We start from the raw sequence: 20,592 nt of genomic DNA, 5'->3' as shown, positions 1-20,592 counted from the left end.
TGGACACAAGTACAGTATGTGAATGAAGAAAAGTATGACAGCCCTGAATAGGTCTGAATTCAAATGCATGTACTCAAATCAATGGAATGCTCGTACTGTGATTTTCAACTATGTTTGCAGTCTATACTGCAGCACACACAACCCAAAGCTTTGAGAACTTGAACGTATACAGCAGGGCCCTATTTTGGGGGAAACTGGCGCTCCGGTACGAATCACAATCAATGGTGTGGGATGTATACTCTTGGTATTTTCAGGACCAGAGAGGGGCAGAGCACCCACGGTGCCGTGGCAAGATGGGTTGTATTTAGGCAGTGGTGGACAGTATAAGTACATTTACTTGGGTACTGCACTTAAGTATATGTTTCTATATTATACTGTATATAGTATTGTATATAGTATTATTTTTGGGGAAATTGATGACTTTCACTACATTTTAAATAGAAATATTGTACTTTTGATTCCACTACATTTTTAGGAAGGGACTCTTGGGACCGAAACTTACAAGAGCAAGAGCAGATGATGTCAAATTAAATAAAATTTCTGAGGAAATAAATAAAAAATGCAGTTAATACATCTGGCTCCGAGTGTCTCAGTTTAGGAAGAGCCAAACAGAAAGTGGCAGTATGTGTAATCTGTCTACAGTAGTTAACCAGTGAGTAATCATTATGACAGAGAAGCCTATTTGGGGGGGGGGGGGGGGGTTAAAATATTGAAACATATTTGGTTAAATATTTTAACCATATTTTAAACCATATTTTAATGTTTAACCATAAAAAAATATTTTGAGCGGTGTAGCCGCTCCTTCCTATAAGTGGGTTTGGGACCGTCGTGAAAAGACCGTCGTGAAAATTTGTCTTTCGCTGTACTGTGATTGGCTGACTCTATTCATACCCTTTGCTCAGTACTGTGATTGGCTAGCGAGACGCATGATGAAATTAATAACCTATAAATAGCACCACGCACTTAAAAAAAAATACATTTTTTTTTAAGTGGGTTAAAAAAAAAAAAAAATTTTTTAAGTGAGCTTCCATCACTGTGATGACCACTGTTGTTGCCAGACCCAGGGGGTCGGGCCTACATGAGGCTTTGTCGGTCCCCCTTTCTTCCATACATGGGCATAAAAGAGGTCTGTCTTCTGTTCGGTCCCCCTCTCCAAACGTTTTCGTCCATACATGGGCATAAAAGAGGTCTGTCTTCTGTCCTCTTTTTGATTGGCCAAGCTTAGCGTGACGTAGTGCTCTGATCTTTCAACCACTAGGGGTCTGGCAGTACCAGGTCTCCTGGTTCCCTTTTTCTAGTTTTTAAATAACACCGCTCATTTCACACTGGGTGTGATTTTTATATTTAAAATCAAATATTCAACCATAATATTTTTGAGATGGGCGTCCGCAGCCAAACACATATCATTTTGGGGGTCCTTGACGTGAAAAAGTTTGAGAACCACTATTAGGGTTCATGTAGCCTCGTTCCCAGACTCATCTGCGAAGAGAAAAGTCTGGTCACGACCTAAAGCAGAGGGTGTCTATAGGGATGGGACTTCCGTCGTACATAGTTCCCCCGGAAATGATCTTTTTCGACCAACCACAACACTCGTTTCATTCGTGGAGAATGTAAACAGCTTTTTTAAGCGTCAACCTCATTTCCCTGGGGCGGTACTTCCGCCAAATCCCGGTACTTCCGTTTAGACACTCAACTGGCTAGGTCTTGCCCAGCGTGGGGTTCATGTGGTTAAAGGGCCTTTCTGAGTCAGGGTGCCTGTCTATCATCCGAGCGCAACCGATTCAGGTCATGGTGTCGCTGGTATTGTATGTAGCTGTTGTTCATCATACATGTCGAGTGCAGTGAATGTCACAGTGTGTATACGTAGTGAGAGCCCTGTGATGTGCCACACACTCATGCATTTTCCTCTGGAGGTACTGAGTCTCTTGGTGACAGTGATGAGAAGAGACCAGTTGGATGTGAGGTCCAACGCGGTTCAAGTGGGTACGGTTATGATATTGCACCATCGCCGCGTCGCGGCTAAAGGCATGAGAGATGTCAGCTGTAAGCTAGAGACCAAAGGGCCTCCTTTGCCCTCCGCTCTTTAGTATGCATTATTCTCCTTGTTGTGATGCCAGCAGAATCACAGACGCAAGGTTGGGTGATATGAGGTAAAAACAGGAGAGTACCCATTTATCAGCTTCAATTTTATAGTGTCCCAGACTCCCAGTACCAATTTGTGTCTGCTCACTTCGTTGTGTCATCACTTCCAATTTCATTTACAATGTATCCATGAGATCTCTTTCCTGATTGGATAAAATTACCCCGAAACTGTCTGAATGCATTTTCTGCTTACTAAAGAGCTGGAGAGACAGTGAGACCCCTATTAGTGAACAAACACTCACACACTGATTAATGTCAGAATATAGAGCTATTTAACACCTATTTTACACAAATGTAATAAATAAATAAATCACTTACTGCACCATTAATTTCAAACAGGGTCCCATGAGGGATGTGTTCCCGAGCATTAATTTAACTCTGAAAGTTTATAATTCGACCCTTGAGGGTAAAGATTTTGCTGTATAGCCTTAGCACTTTTGTGTTTGATTATACTTTATTAACACCATTGTTAACAGTACAGGTAGTACAGAGCTTGTTTCCATTGTGGTCCATTGTACTCAATTCATCAGTAATACATAATAATACATACAATACAATACAAAACATATTGGAATACACCTCAGTAGAATCATATACATCGTATATTTACAGAGAAAGGAGGGGTGGGGGTCAGAGGTGTGCTATGCATGGGCATCACTCACTCTAGAGAAGTAGTTTGACAGGTATCTGGGCACTGATCCTCTGATCCTCTGAGTATCTTAAAGCGTTGGTTCTCAAAGTGGGGTCCGGGGACCCCCAGGGGTCCTTGAGGGAGTTCCAGGGGGTCCCCAGCTAAATGATAGATAGTTAGGAACCAAATGGACCCTTATGGGTCTGTAACTCTGAGAGTATACAAACCAAATGGACCCGTTAGGTTCCATTTGTACACTCTCAGAGTTAAATTAACATTGATTTTACCATATAAATTGGGGTCCCAGAGATAGAAATGCCATTAAATGTGGGTCTGTAGCCTAATGCATCAAACTGGGGGTTCTTGAAATTAAAATGGTTGAGAATCACTGCCAGGGGCGTAAAAATCTTATGGGGGTCTCTGGCATATCTTTTCAAATGGGGGTCCGCAGGCTTTTTAAGTGTCAATTTGGGGGTCCTTGACATGAAAAAGTTTGAGAACCACTGTCTTAAAGACCACACCCATTGAGAGATGTTTCACTTAACCGAGTGCCACGCTATGAGCTTCAAGTAGATCTGCCATTTTAAAAAAATCTTGAAAATGTGTGCAAATCTTTGAATGCATATATTTTCAAAGCAAACATTTGTAACTCGAATCTTTGCTTCTGGGAGGTCCCTGTTAATAAACATTTTGAGATGAGGGTCCGTGGACCAAATACAAATCTAAAAATGTTTTCTAAATCCTAACAGTATATTTTTCTATATCAGTGGTGCTCCAACTTTTCCATGTCAAGAACACTCCAAATGATATGTATTTGGCCGCGCACCCCCATCTCAAAATATGTTGTTCCCGGGACCCCCAGAAGCACAGATCAGAGTTAAAAATGTTCGCTTCAAAGCATTCCTATATCTATATCTGCTATTTTTGAATAGCCAAAGAAATCTTAAAATGACTCCGATGCGTTTCCGGTCTTAATGGATTAACAGGCATTTAGTCCCGTCAGGAGAATGACGTCACCGCTCCTTGCCTGAATTAAGGGCAGCTTCTACGGGACGTGTCCCCAGAAGAAGCACATGAGCTCATCATTGATGATGTCAGCTATCAGCGGAAATTTGATTGGCTAACTCCAGGTCAAATGAGAATATCATGTCTATTTGTGTAATATACAGCAGCGATTCCGTGATGTGGGCTGTGATCTGATGATATCGCAGGTGGGCCCCAAAATGATTGGTCAAACACTAAGATTTGAATGATAATATAACATCAATGTAAAGCTCACACCACGCTGTGTCTATTTGGTAGATAACACCGGGATGAAAATGGTTAAAAAGAGACAGATACCAGTATAAAGTGAACAAACCAATGTTTTCAGATGGCTTACCACCAGGGATTCTTCAGAGTAACAGTCCCGTCCATTGTCCTGTCTATTCCTGTGATTTCCTCTTACCACAGTCAAGTGATTGACAGCTGGATGTGATTGTCTTAGGGGCTTTAGGGCAGGTTGAGACATCATTGAGTGGAGAATCCCTATGGCAGACAAACTGCTCCTTATTTACACCAACACTACTGCCTGTTGGCACACTATTGCATCAGCAGTAGTAATATATACTGTAGTGGTTGTTGGGGTATCTGTCACTGTACATTTCACACACACATGAAATGTACCCTCTGCATTTAACCCATCCTAGCTGTGTGGAGCAGTGGGCACTATTAATACAGTGCCCTGGGCTGTTGTACTGCATGTACAATACTTGATGGATAATTTGTCTTGGCATTTTGTATATGTAGACAAGCTTGCTTATAATTATCACCACTAGTGATAATTCATGACTCATGATGACTCAGCATAACACATTCAGTTGTTACAATCAATTATGTCATGCTATGAGAACATTGATTTTGTCCCAAAAATATTATTTTAAATGTATTTTATTTCATTTCATTTTATTTTAGGGGATAACGTAGGCTAGGGCTTAAGTGGTTAAGCCCTATCTTTGCAGCAGGCCATATTGTCCTCCTCCATGAACTCAAAATGTGTGCCTGGCTGTGCTTAATAATCGCATTGGGTTACTCATATAAAGCCCAGAACACAACGTATCAAATGAAAGCAACTGTGAAATCAGCAGAACGAGTGACAGCGGGGCGTGGGGCACGAGGCAGGCGGGCGGGCGGGCAGAAAGGTAAGCGGAAAGCAGAGAGACAGGCCAGCGGGACGGGGTGACAGCCAAGGTAAGAGAGTAACAGGATCAAAGGCAGCGGGAGATTGGGGAGGAGAGAGGGCGAGTCGAGTAAGGTCGTCCATCTCGACGTGTCATTGGGGCAGGGTGCCTGTCCTCTGGACGAGGGGCCCTTTCACAGATGTTGGCACGGAACGACGGGCTCCATTAAGGCTCCTCTGTCTGGAACAAAAGCTTATATCACTCTGTGCCATGTCCTCTGGTCTCCAGCCCAGCAGCCATCTCCTAGCTATAGTGTAGCATCTCTCTCCCCTGCCCTATCTCTCTCTCTCTCTCTCTCTCTCTCTCTCTCTCTCTCTCTCTCTCTCTCTCTCTCTCTCTCTCTCTCTCTCTCGCTCTCTCTCTCGCTAAATGTGCAGTAACACATTGGACCCTGCAGCAGTACACATTGCATGCACTGCCTACTTTGTTGTAAAGCCAACCAACTATCTAAGGCAACAAAAGCTATAGTATGGACACTCCAACACATACAGTACATGCGTCACACATCCCCCTCTCTCTCTCTCTCTCTCTCTCTCTCTCGCTCTCTGTCGCTCTCTCTCTCTCTCTCTCTCTCTCTCTCTCTCTCTCTCTCTCTCTCTCTCTCTCTCTCTCTCTCTTTATTTGTCTTTCCCCTGTACCCTCTTCATTGATATGACTTGGAGCCATCATGCTTCTCTCTCCGTCCTCCCTCGTTGGTTTTTAATAGTCTTTTCCTTTGTCATACACAGGCCTCTTGGATTTAGCTGGCATGACAGCTGCTTTCAACCCAATTAGAATGCACTGATGGTGGCTGAAAGGAAGGAGGCTCTCAGCCTGCGTTGTTACGTAAGAATTCACCTCTGAAAATAGGCAATCTATAAGCTCACAACGCGCCCCGTCCGCAATGCGTTGAGAGCTTATAGATCGGCTGTTTTCGGTACGCAACACCGCCATAAGATCGAGCATAATTCAGTGTCGGCTTGTGTGTGTGTGTGTGTGTGTGTGTGTGTGTGTGTGTGTGTGTGTGTGTGTGTGTGTGTGTGTGTGTGTGTGTGTGTTTGTGTGTGCACACACGTATGTGTCCGTGTGCATTTTGTGCTTCCATATAATGTGGCTGTTTGTACAGTATAGATGCACATCTGTGCACCCACTTTCCACTCGTATGAGCACGTGTGCTGCAGTCTGACGTGTGCGCACGTGCATGTGCATGCAGGGGGATTCCCTGGGCATCATGCCACCAACTCCGTTTCTTAGTTATTTAAGTATATTTCAATCATGCGAATAATGATTTCTTTAGTTTCACTGTGTCGTATTAGACTATTGAATTGACATGGCCCCAGAGTTATGGATATTGGATCGCATGACCACATAGCAGTTTTATGATATTATGGTAGATGATGTGGCGGTTCAGATACAATCATTGAGTCCAAATATTGTATAGTATTGTATACAGTATATTAAATAACCATCTTCTTTGTTACAATTTTGAGTGAAATTACAAAGTCAGTTTCCCCCAACATGCAGCAACCCATTGCTGCACGACAAAACAAAAGCTACCACTTTTCTTTCCGATAAATAAAACTCATTTATTTTTAAAGATTTAAGGTTTGCAGAGCAGCTCTGTAGGCAGTGATGTATGCTGCACTACTCTTCACTACAGGCAGAGGGAGCTGTTTGTCAGTGTTGGTTATGCTGCGGTTAGCTCACAGCTCTGTTTGAGAGAATGCTCAAGGACATTTTAAAGGAGAGCGAGGAAAACAGAGTGATATATAGACAGACAGAGAGAGAGAGAGAGAGGGGTGGTGAAATACAGAAATAGAGAGAGAATGCACACAGTTGGAATCTGTGGACCACCCACTTCTTGCCAGGCCGAGTAGAGAGCAGTAATTATTCTGCAACACTGCTTCTTCATCAGTCACAGGACAGAACAGAGAGACACAGAGACAGAAAAGGCAAAGTGGCAGATGTCATAATGGGAGACAATTAGACTAACAAGTACAAAGAACAGACAGGTGATTAGAAAAACTGACTGGCTGACACAGAAAGGAGGCCACGCGGCTAGCTGTCTGTCAGCCAGCCAGTCTGATATCGAGTTAAGTCGACTAAAGTGACTAACACTCCAGATATTTTCAGCCTACTTTGAGGTTGTCCATGGTCTGACGATTTCCATTATAAAATCAATACATGAACTTCTAAATGGTTCTTCACTGCTATGTAACCACATGAACCCTAGCGTTCCTATTCTGGGGCCATAGTTTAGTGAAAATGGCAGATCTACAAGCTCACAACGCACCACAACAAAAAAAAAGGAGGAGGCTAGTATAGAGCTCTGGGGGCTCCGGTATAGTATATAGGGTTCTTATGGTTAAGGAATAAAATAGACCTCTACTAGGCCTCAATGTTTCCATGTTTTATGGGTAGCATCACAAATCGGAGTCTTCAAGATTTGCAACGCATTGTAAGATTTCCGCTGTATTTGAAAACTTTGGGATCTTTTTTATTTTTTTTTGAAATATAGGGAATGGGATGCCAGATTGAAAGTGGTTGCTTACTTGAATGTTCGTATAAGAATAACTAGTGAGGTATCCGTTGAGGCCATCTATGACAGTGATTCCCATATTTTAGCAAAAACTAAGGGACCACACAAGTCGGGAACGATGTAAGTTAGGAACAATGCAAGTTGGGACGATGCAAGCTGGGAATGCATGCCCCACCCGTTTTAGCTAACCCTAACCCTTGTACTTGTTGTACTTGTTTTCAATACCCATTGTACCCATTGCAGTAGCCACTACCATACAACCAATCGACTACATTTGGAGATGCCGGGTCCTCAATGTTGTCAGAAACTACTGACGTTGTGTTGACGACGTACTGTATACAAGTATACACAAATGGACGGAGTTCCGTTGTAGACACCACCACTTATAATGACGAAGCAGCACATACCCCACGCAAAGGTTCTATGAAACCATTGGTCCGGTCTAACTCCCACTTGCCACTGCACACCCCCGGCCCATCTGGGACATACATGCCAAGGTTGAAGTCACTTGGTCGGACGGTGCCCAAGTTATCCCTGAACAGTCACACAGTCACACAGGCAGACCGTCGTTTTGTCAATTTATAGATAGAAGTAGTGTGGAAATGGACCCTTACTGGTTTTTTTGGGTCAATGTTTACATAAATACATAAATATGCACATGCTGGAGAAAACTCAATTACCTATCTAGGGCACGACAGGTAAGCAAGACAGAGACAGACATGATGTATGCAGGCAGGAAGATGAACTAATTTTGAACCACCACTCACAATCCACCACACTTGAGGCGAGTGAAGTTACCCACTCTTTGATGTTGAAATGAATTTACCAGGGAAGAAGAACAATTTGACGCCCGCTACACAGTCATCAACGTTTCATCTGTGAATGTATAGCAGACGCTAACAATAGCTCTGTATGCTGCTGCCCTCATTGTCCAAAGATTCTGTTCCAAGAATTCCATTGTGTGTGTGTGTGTGTGTGTGTGTGTGTGTGTGTGTGTGTGTGTGTGTGTGTGAGTGTGAGTGTGTGTGTGTGTGTGTGCGTGCATCATTTTTCTTTGATGTGGCTCTGCTCAGGCATCAACATTGCGTCCCATCCCCCTCTCTCGCCCTCTCTCTCACCCTGTTCTCGTTTAGTTTCTCTCCCCCCTCCATTTGGCTTCCTCATCTTCCATCGATACTCCCTTTCCTTTCCTTTCCTTTCCACTCCTTTCCTTTCCTTTCCTTTCCTTTCCTTTCCTTTCCTTTCCTTTCCTTTCCTTTCCTTTCCTTTCCTTTCCTTTCCTTTCCTTTCCTTTCCTTTCCTTTCCTTTCCTTTCCCTCCCACAAACAACGCTGTGCCTCAATCACCCTCTCCTGTACATGATTTATTATTGTTATTTAATGATATGCAGCTGCGTGCCACCAGTGTGCAACAGCGCCACCATCAGATCACATAACATGGCCAACGTGTTATCACAGACTCAGATAATGGCCGTAATATGTAATATGAAGAGGGCACTGCATATTGATGGGACGATAATCATTAGTATTGTTTATCCCGATTAAAAAACGTTCACAATAATCATATCGCAGAAATTGAAATTTATCGTGAAATTGTCCGTCATACATTGGACCTGAGTTGTCTCTGTACTTGGCTCTTTGCCAAAAATACCAGATCCACGAGCTTGTAGATCTGTTATTTTTGGCTAATGTTCCCCCCAGAAAATGGATGCTGGGGTGCAAGTGGTTGACAAAAGGGGCATTGTAACAGTTTTAAGCATATTTTGATTATCGTGTTAATATTGTTAATTGCAATTATTTTGTCCACAATAACCATGACTGTTATGTGAATTTCATATCGTCCCATCCCCAGCACTGCAGCATCCAACATGATATGGCGACAATGAATGGCCAAAGTACCCCCAATATTTTCATGTGAAATAGTTTTTACTTTTAGTTGAGGTTACCACGTGAACCCTATAGTGACCCTATTCTGGGCACGTCAAAAATAGAACATTCGGCGAAAATAAGAACATTCTGTAAAAATAGAAGAGCATTCAGTGAAAATAGAAGCATATCTAAACGCTTGGTAGCTTGTAGATCAACTATTTTTGCTATTTGACGTACGGTGAAGTATAGGGTTTAGTGGTTAATGATATCAAGGGCAACATGATGGGCAGTTTCATGGCACCATTTTTAGATATCTTGTGTGCAAAGTTGACATTTTGGCCTAAGAGTGACCCTAGAGGAAAGGTCATGGGGTCATTCAATTGGTTAGGATTCATCCTCTGGGGAGCATGAATGTGCTTGGGAAGTTTCATGGCAATATACCAATTTCATTTTGAGATTTCTTATGTGCCATCGTACAGTATATTTTGGCCTATGGGAGGCACTTGAGGAAAGGCCATGTGATAATCATTAGCAGGTGTAATGGTTATCCAGACAGTGCTTATTGAGATAAGTTAAGCTGATCGACATCCTCAGAACCCCACCGTTACTGCGGCTAAAAACATAAATGAAACCAAAACATGTTTAATCCACATTCTGTGGATTAAATCCACAGAATGTCAATTCATGCACTAATGGCTTTCTGACAGTAAGTTATTGCATTACAGTTCACAGTTTACAGCAGGGATATTCAAATAGCTGAACCTGTGGGCCACATTACAAAAATGGAAGGGGCCAGGGGCCAGTTGATAAAATAACAACATTAAAAGGGACAGTTCACCGAAATAAATACTTTTTTTCTATCAATTAGCCACCTCATTCATAGATATTTATTTGTTTTTGTCGCATTCCTAAGCCAATAATTTGATGATTCCGGTAGGAGACACAAAGGAGACTCTTTGTGTCTCCTACCGGAACCGCTGCCAGTCATCAAATAATTTTCTTACGAATGCGACAAAAACTTTTTTGATTGATTGATTGAATACTTTATTTAGAAGTTTGCAGAAAAAAAGCACATGAAAGTACAGTTCAAATACAAGGTCACCTAAATAGGATACATTTTTTTTTAAAAGCCTATGGCTTGTTTCAATTGGGGTCCTTTGTACACAATTCATAGTGACAGATTTTTGTATTAATATATATTTTTTGATTGACTCATTAGGGACGTTAGGTTTCATGTAGTTTAACCCATTAAGACCAGGAACTCATCTGTGTCATTTTAAGATTTCTTTGGCTATTCAAAAATAGCAGATATACAAGCTCATAGCGCAGCACCGAGTGCTGCGCTATGAGCTTATAGATCTGCTATTTTTGAAAAAATCGTGAAAAAATATCCTATAATTTGACAAACGTCTGTCATGGTTGGTGGTGAGGCCAAAATTGCTCTCCCAAGTGAAAAAAAAATGCATTTTTTTTGTGCTAAAGTATACTTTTAGCACAATAAGTATGTTAATTGTCAATTTGAACTTTTGTCAAAGCATACTAACAATGCATTTTTTGCAAAAATATATTTAGCAAATATAATCAGAGTGCATTCAAAAATATATTTCTACAATGCACATTAAATGTCAACATGAATTAATTTGTCATTTAGCACATTTGTTAAAAGTGAACTAAACAAAAATATATATTTAATTAAATAAAAATGCACTTTTCAAAAGTCTATTCATATACTGTTTAATTTTAGTTTAACTTAAGTACATTTAATGTTAAATATATTTTTAATTATTATATTTTAAGTGCTTTTAAAGTATATTCATCGCTAATTATCCTCAATATGCACTTATTTTAAGATATAATATAATATGCTTATTAAAAGTATACTTTTCACAAAAACTATTTAAAATATATTTAAGTATATATTTTTGTAAGTATGTTAATGCCTATTGTATTGAAATTTCACTCAAGTACTACTTCGTAAAAGTACACTTTTCATCAGTGCATTTATAGTATAAGGCTGGAAAAATATACTGAAAAAGCATTATACTTAATGTTTGCTTTAGTATACTTTATAAGTATACTATTTATAAATATGTTCCCGGATGCTATTAGTAATATACTTTTTAACATTATACTTCTAATATACTTATTTTAAAGTGCATTCAAAACATATTTCTATGAAGCATATTAAATGTTAACATAAATTAATTTGTAATTTAGGACATTTGTGAAAAGTGTACTAAACAAAAAATATATATTTAATTAAATAAAAATGTACTTTTCAAAAGTCTATTCATATACTGTTTAATTGTTGTTTAACCTTAAGTACATTTAATGTTAAATATGTTTTAAATTATTATATTTTAAGTGCTTTTAAAGTATATTCATAGCAAATTATCCTCAATATGCACTTATTTTAAGATATACTATAATATGCTTATTAACAGTATACTTTTCACAAAAACTATTTAAAATATGTTCAAGTATATATCTTTGTAAGTATGTTAATGCCTATTGTATTGAACTTTCACTCAAGTACTACTTCGTAAAAGTGCGCTTTTCATCAGTGCATTTATAGTATAAGGCTGGACAAATATACTGAAAAAGCATTATACTTAATGTTTGCTTTAGTATACTTTATAAGTATACTATTTATAAATATGTTCCCGGATGCTATTAGTAATATACTTTTTAACATTATACTTCTAATATACTTATTTTAAAGTGCATTCAAAACATATTTCTACGAAGCATATTAAATGTTAACATAAATTAATTTGTAATTTAGGACATTTGTGAAAAGTGTACTAAACAAAAAATAGATTTTTAATTAAATCAAAATGTGTATTCAAAAGTCTATTCATTCACTGTTTAATTGTTGTTTAACTTAAGTACATTTAATGTTAAATATGTTTTAAATGATTATATTTTAAGTGCTTTTATAGTATATTCATAGCAAATTATCCTCAATATGCACTTATTTTAAGATATACTATAATATGCTTATTAAAAGTATACTTTTCACAAAAACTATTTAAAATATGTTCAAGTATATATCTTTGTAAGTATGTTAATGCCTATTTTATTAAAGTTTCACTTAAGTACTACTTCGTAAAAGTACAATTTTCATCAGTGTATTTATAGTACAAGGCTGAAAAAATATACTGAAAAGGGCATTATACTTAGAGTTTGCTTTAGTATACTATTTATGAATATGTTCCCGGATGCTATTAGTAATATACTTCTTAACATTATACTTGTAATATACTTGTTTTAAAGTGCATTCAATATATATTTATACAAAGCACATTAAATACTAACATAAATTAATTTGTAATTTAGCATTTAAAAAAAAACTAATGTGCTTTGTAAAAAATACATTTTGAATGCACTTTAAAACAAGCATATTACAAGTATAATTTTAAGAAGTACATTACTCCTGGATGCTATTAGTAATATACTTCTTAATATTATACTAGTAATATACTTGTTTTAAAGTGCATTTAATATATATTTCTACAAAGCACATTAGTAAACTTAAAAAGAAATGTGCTAAATTACAATTAAATTTATGTTAGTATTTAATGTGCTTTGTAGAAATATATATTGAATGCACTTTAAAACAAGTATATTACTAGTATAATATTAAGAAGTATATTACTAATAGCATCCAGGAACATATTCAAAATAGTATACTTAAAAAGTGTACTAAAGCAAACTTTAAGTATAATGCTTTTTCAGTACATTTTTTCAGCCTTATACTATAAATGCACTGAAGAAAAGTGTACTTTTAGGAAGTAGTACTTAAGTGAAACTTCAATAAAATAGACATTAACATACTTACAAAAATATATACTTGAACATATTTTAAATAGTTTTTGTGAAAAGTATACTTTTAATAAGCATATTATAGTATATCTTAAAATAAATGCATATTGAGGATAATCTACTATAAATATACTGTAAGCACATATACTATAATCATTTAAAATATATTTAACATTAAATGTACTTAAGTTAAACAAAAATTAAACATTATATGAATACACTTTTGAAAAGCACATTTTTATTTAATCAAATATACATATATATATACTTTAATTACAATACTTACAGTATCTGAAGTACACTTTTGCTGATGTCATTAAAGTATACTATCATTACATTTATGGTGGCTAGAGGAAGTCCATTTCCCAGCATGCGCCCCAGTGCGTGCTGGGAAATGTGTGTTATTGTTCCTATTTGTGTTATTATTTGAATATGGGAATGCGTAGTGGGGTTATGCTATGGGTCATTGAGTTTAGTGTTTTGTTGTGGTGCTATTTGGTGATTTATGGTATTTTATGTAATTTGTTAGTAAAACCATGAATTAAATGTCTGTTTGTTTAGTCAGTCTCTCTCCCCTTTTCCCATCCTTACATATAATGTGAGTGTGTTGTTGATGGTTGCGAGAGTTGTCATGGCTCTTACAGACAACTAAACCACAAGCCTCCACGTTACATTGCAAAAAATATTAAATTTAATTTCCCAGAAGTATATTGAATATACTCATTTGTACTTTTAATAAATTCAATTTAAAATGTTATTTTGGAAAGACTTAAGTTGTACTAAAGATATGCTAAAACATATTTATTGTACTTGTATGTACTCCCCCCCAAAATACAATGTCATTACAAATATACTTACAGTATCTCAAGTACACTTTTGCTGATGTCATTAAAGTATACTATCATTACATTTATAGTGCAATACCAATACATATCAATTACTAAATAACTATATACTGAGTATATAGAAATTATGTTTAAAATATACTATCAATGTATTACAAAAATATTTGGAGTATAAAATAAATGAATTTGAAGTATGTTTTTAATAGTTTCAAGTATACTATCAATTTATTTCAAATATACTTGGAGTGTTAAAACAATTAATTTGAAGTATGCTTTTAATAGTTTCAAGTATACTATCAATGTATTACACATATAATTGGAGTATACAATAAATTAATTTGAAGTATGCTTTTAATAGTTGCAAGTATACTATCAATTTATTACAAATATATTTGGAGTGTTAAAACAATGAATTTGAAGTATAATTGTAAAAGTTTAAAGTATACTATCAATGTATTACAAATATAATTGGAGTATAAAATAAATGAATTTGAAGTATACTTTAAATAGTTTCAAGTACATTATTAATGTAATAATAATGTAGTTAAACTATGACAATAATGTGCTAAAATATACTTTCGATGTAATAATAGTATATTTTACATTCACTAACTGTGTACTTTTAGTTAATTTGAGTTGTAGTTTAAATGCATTATTATCCCAAATTTAAATTGTGTTATTTTGGAAAGACTTAAGTTGTACTTAGTATATTAAAAGTTGAACTAAAGATATTCTGAAACATATCTGTAATATACTTGTATGTACTTTCCCCTCCCAAAAAAATACAATTTAATTACAAATATACTTATAGTATCTGAAGTACAGTTTTGCTGATGTCATTAAAGTGTACTATCATTCAATTTATAGTGTATTACCAATACATATCAAGTACTAAATAAATAAATATAGAGTACATAGCAATTATGCTTAAAATATACTTTCAATGTAATAATAGTATATTCTAAATTAACTAACTGTACATTTAGTTAAATTGAGTTGTAGTTTAAATACATTATTATTACATTGAAAGTATATTTTAGCACATTTGGATTGTAGTTTAAATACTTTATTATTACATTGATAGTATACTTGAAACTATTAAAAGTATACTTCACATTCATTTATTTTATACTCCAAGTACATTTGTAATACATTGATTGTATATTTTAAGTATAATTGCTAAATACTCTATATTTATTTAGTACTTGATATGTATTTGTAATGCACTATAAATGTAATGAAAGTATACTTCAGCAATTGTACTTCAGATAAGTACATTTGTAATTAAATTGTATTTTTTTGGGGGGGGAAAGTACATAAAAGTATATTAAAGATATGTTTTAGCATATATTTAGTTCAACTTTTAATATACTAAGTACTACTTAAGTCTTTCCAAAATAACACAATTTAAATGTAATTTATAAAAAGTACAAAAATAGTATATTAAGTATACTTCTGAAAAATATATTTAGTATATTTTTTTTTCACTTGGGCTGCCCGGTTCTCCTCAGCGGCTGGAGCAATTGATCCGAAATTGCACACAGCCATTGACCATTACCATGTGCACCTAACAGCTAAGCCCGTTTTTCAATTTCACCAAATCTCAGCTGTTTATTCGCGTTTTTATGTAGTCGCCATGGTTACGGGTTGCCAGATCATGTGCGCATATCCCCCCACAGATGCGTCGAACGGGTATGGACTAGTCTTCAATATTTTTTTTCAAAAAACTGTTTGGATTTAGAAAACATTTTTAGAATCTGCCTCAGGTCTTAATAGTCCGGCATTTTCGTGCAATATTTTGATGGAATCGTGCACTTTACGATAAAAGCATGAAATTTGGCACACAGTTAGAGCATGCCATAAGGAACATTTTTGGCTATAGGGCTATCGCAGATTTTTCCCGTGGTAACTATTTAGATTTGTCCTGTAACCATGGCAGCCATATTTCAAAATGGCCGCCACCTGCTGTTATTTTACCAATAACTCAGGTTCTAGACCACCTAGGATCTTGATTCTGGTGACTAATCCTACATGTTCAAGGATGAGGAATACAGTGGTACTATTTACAACATGTTCAAACGTAGATGCATTATGCAAAGCATCTCCTGCTGCAGATTTGCCACAGAAGAAGCATCTCTCTGTTGTATGGGGTTCATTTCGTGCTCTGACGGGTGAAGCTGTGGGTTTGGTTGTACTTCAGTCTGCAGGAGTCATGCCATTTGGCATAAAATATTTGAATAATTGTAGTAAGTAATGTAAAGTATGCATGATGTGAACATGCACGGTACATCATTATTAGACTTAACGTTATCCGAACATGTAGGATTAGTCACCAGAATCAAGATCCTAGGTGGTCTAGAACCTGAGTTATTGGTAAAATAACAGCAGGTGGTGGCCATTTTGAAACATGGCTGCCATGGTTACAAGACAAATCTAAATAGTACCACTGTATTCCTCATACTTGAACATGTAGGATTAGTCACCAGAATCAAGATCCTAGGTGGTCTAGAACCTGAGTTACTGGTAAAATAACAGCAGGTGGTGGCCATTTTGGAAAATGGCTGCCATGGTTACCACGGGAAAAATCTGCGATGGCCCTATAGCCAAAAATGTTCCTTATGGCATGCTCTAACTGTGTACCAAATTTCATGCTTTTATCGTAAAGTGCACGATTTTTGCGCGAAAACGCCGGACTATAATGGGTTAAAATAAAATGACTTGAATGCATTTCTCCTGTGTGCATTATGGGCAGAGTGGGCATAATGATGAGCGGACTGGTCTGGTGAGTTGATGAACCAGAATGTAGGCTAATTAACTACCGTTAGTGAATGAACAGATGAGTGAATGAACAGATGAACGATTTGACACAGATGTAGGTGTGACTGGATGGACAGATACAGTAGACGAATGTAACCCACTTATCAAGAATCAAGAAGGTTTTATTTGTCACTAACTTATACAAGTACAAGCAGTGAAATTTGCAGTTGTGAATTGTTCTGCAATTTTTTAAATAAACGTAATAATTTAATATTTTAAGTAAGAGAATAAATAATAATATAATAAAAATATAGGCCTATATACGGTGAGAAACAAAATGATGAACTCTCTGGGTAGGCAACATGGAGTCATAGTACAAGCTGAAAAGCACTTTAGCACTTCAAGTCACTGGTTAAGTAACAAAGTGTCCAGATGGAGGAATGCAACAGACAGGGTTTGTTTACAGTCAGGTGGCGAACAGAGACGATCCCGCAGCCGAAATGTTCAGTGTAATCCTTGTACATATACCCATCATTTCTTCCATGTGTACACATGTTTCCTGGCCCTGTTACTAAAGTTAACCTGGTTGACCTGGTTAAAACACTCTCTATTTCCTGGCTCAGTACATCTTTGGAAACTTTTTGAGGGTTCCTGCAGGACACTGGTGGTTTTCCTATTCTGGGCATGTCACAATAGGCAAACATGAGTTCTACAAGCTTGTACATCAGTTGTTTTTGGCAAAGAGATTTGGTGTCGAGGAGAAAAAGGAGGGGACCAAGTACAGACCCCTGGGGGTCAACTAATTATATAGAGTGGTATATACTTATACCATATAGTGTTACCACTATATACATGTACAGGATTTAGCACTCAAGTCACTGGTTATACATGTATATAGTGTATATACTTTCGGTATCTAGTGGGTAACATGTGCTCCTCTTGAAACTCACAGTAGTTGTAATAAAACATGTGTATCTGTTGAGTAGTATCCTATACAACACATCATCATGTGTTATATGTGGTTGAATTGCCAAGGGATTCTTGAACTCTCTTCATGAGAACCGATTTTGAATAATGTTTGGTGCAAATAATTGCTACCATAATGGAAGCGCCCTCAAGCCAAAAAAAAAGAATAGAAAAGTAATTGAACTTCTGCTGGAAACCAACCCTACTGTATGAGAGATACTTATCTGTAATATCTATTGATTGTATGCTAATAATGTGAACTTGCATCACTCCCATTTCACTTCTGAAGGCCAAATCTGGATGCTAAATTTAACTACAAGGTCTGCCTTGTCACCTAACACAAAGATGTGGGATTATAGAAAATTGTTTCCATACTTAAATTGATTAACACAGCTCTTGATAGAGTGACTAATTATGTTACACAGCTAAACACAAGCTTTGTATTTTGAAGTTGGTAGAGCCTTGTTTGTATGTTGTTTCTGTTGTAATTATCACCCCAGGCCTGTATCTCAAGGAAAGTGTATTCAGGAAAGTTAAAAGAAAATCACAAAACTTCTTCACCTCTGAAGTCTGAAAAGATTTTCCACTTTGGAGCAGAGTAAATGCTGGTACCGTGGAGGTGTCTGTCTACCAGGCTACAGCTGGCACTGTATTATTAGGAGAATTACCTGTGTAATGCAGTTTCTCTCTTCGGTCGGTCACTTGATTAGCCGTTCTGACACACACACACACACACACACACATGCACGCACGCGCACACACACACGCACACGCACACGCACGCACGCACGCACGCACGCACGCACGCACGCACGCACGCACGCACGCACGCACGCACGCACGCACGCACGCACGCACGCACGCACGCACGCACGCACGCACGCACGCACGCACGCACGCACGCACGCACGCACGCACGCACGCACGCACGCACGCACGCACGCACGCACGCACGCACGCACGCACGCACGCACGCACGCACGCACACACACACACACACACACACACACACACACACACACACGCACGCACACACACACACACACACACACACACACACACACACACACACACACACACAAACACTTGCAGGGCTCTGCTGGCACAGAGGAGCAGCAACATTTGTTATCTCCGCCAGGCCGAAGGCCGGGGAACGGCAGGGATGAAGATGATGTTTTTGCCTCTGTGTGTGCATGTGTCTGTCTGTCTGTGTGCGTGCAGGTTGCAAAACGTTGGACTGATCAGCATCAAGCTGTTTGTGCATGCCAGTAAGCCAAGGAAGACGCTCCACCCCAACTTGTTCAAATCGGCCTCACCAGCCAGCTCTTTACCTTTTGCTGTAAAAGTCTTGAACCATCAGTCATACAATCAAAAATAAATTTCCCCATGATTCCTTGGATCATGACGCAACTTCCCATTTAGGAAATGCCCATTTAAACCTAACTAGATTTTCCGCCAATAACTACTCAACTACTCAACTATAACTCTAGAATCATGTGATGAACATGTATCATACAGATTTTACCAATTGGCTACAATTGGTTTCCAAAGTTAGTGGGAGGGGCCTATTTTACACAAATGGTAAAACTCATCAACACCTTGTCCGATCGACCCCAAACTTTAATCACCTACTGAGGGGCCTCTACTCAATGCAGAGTCAAAAGCGGTTTTACTTAGACTCATAGGGGGCACCTCAAATGTCACTGTTTGGTACAGAAACATGATTATTTTTTAAATTATGTATTAATTAATGAATTAATTATTATAATTGTTATTTTAATTAAGTCCACATGATCTTGGGAGTCATGTGAAAATTTGAGTTTTTGGTATTCCATACTGTTGGCCTATTTATTTGTACACAAAATGCCATATATCATGCACACAACATCCAATCAACCCCAAATTTGAATCGTATATATTGAGGGGCCTTTATACAGGGCACCTCCATTTCTGACCATAAGGGGGGCCACAAATGTGAAAAGTTGAACTGTATGTTGTAGAAACTCTAGAAGCAGCTTCCTCGGTTACTGACGGCTTCAACCGACAACTTACAAAGCCCTGTTTAGGCCACCCGGCCTGCCGCAGATAAGCGCTCTGCAGAGCCCCTTATTGGTGATGTAGAGCAGTGGTCCTCAAAGTGTGGTCTGGGGAACCCCGGCTGGGGGTCCTTGAAGGAGCAAAATGTGTTAATACAGCATCAAAATCAGTTAAATCACTTAAACCCTATTGGCTATTTGAAAAAAGGCCATCTACAAGCTCAATTTTGAATATTTTTTCGAATATTTTTTTAATCACAACACAACACAACACAACACAACACAACACAACACAACACAAATCTTGTACGGGGTCCCAGGCACACAATATTTTCAGATGGGGGTCCTTGGTCAAATGCATAATAAATTAGGTGTCCTTGACATGAAAAGCTTTGAGAACCACTGATGTAGAGAAAAGAAGATAAGAGGAGAAACCCTCCTAACCAGTCCTGTCTTATGTTACATAAAAACAGAATTACGTTAGCTGCTTGTTGTTCAGCAGTCGTAAAATGAACATGCTTATAGGCTACACATGCTGCATCCATTTCAGCTGTGTATATGAGAGAGAGAGAGAGAGAGAGAGAGAGAGAGAGAGGGAGAGAGAGAGAGAGAGAGACACAGAGAGTGGGTTTTGGTGGCACCATCCTCTTCATGACAGTGCAGTGTTACGTTCTGCTGTTGCGCTCTCTGTCGTCAGAGCAGCCCCAGCCTCCCTGCCTGCCTGCCCGTCCGCCCGCCCGCGCACACTACTCCTCGACGCTCTGCAGCAGAAAGGAGCATCCTCT

General features: G+C 38.0%; 1 protein-coding gene across 5 annotated transcripts in view; it reads left to right on the top strand.

Moving 5' to 3' along the window:
• Positions 1-20,592, top strand: part of atp2b2 (ATPase plasma membrane Ca2+ transporting 2) — a 232,678-nt gene that overhangs the window by 83,534 nt on the left and 128,552 nt on the right. Inside the window, exon 1 of one of the 5 annotated variants that reach the window (XM_080422713.1) lies at positions 5,745-5,817. The exons of the other annotated variants lie outside the window; for them this stretch is intronic. The gene's annotated coding sequence lies outside the window, so the exon portion shown is untranslated. Of the gene's footprint in view, positions 1-5,744; positions 5,818-20,592 lie in introns of those variants that run through there. 5 annotated transcript variants of the gene reach the window in all.

Source organism: Gymnoscopelus braueri (genome assembly GCF_963280865.1).
Source record: "Gymnoscopelus braueri genome assembly, chromosome: 3".
Taxonomy (NCBI): Eukaryota; Metazoa; Chordata; class Actinopteri; order Myctophiformes; family Myctophidae; genus Gymnoscopelus; species Gymnoscopelus braueri.
The sequence above is the reverse complement of the archived record's forward strand: the minus strand, read 5'-3'. Positions and strand labels throughout refer to the sequence as shown.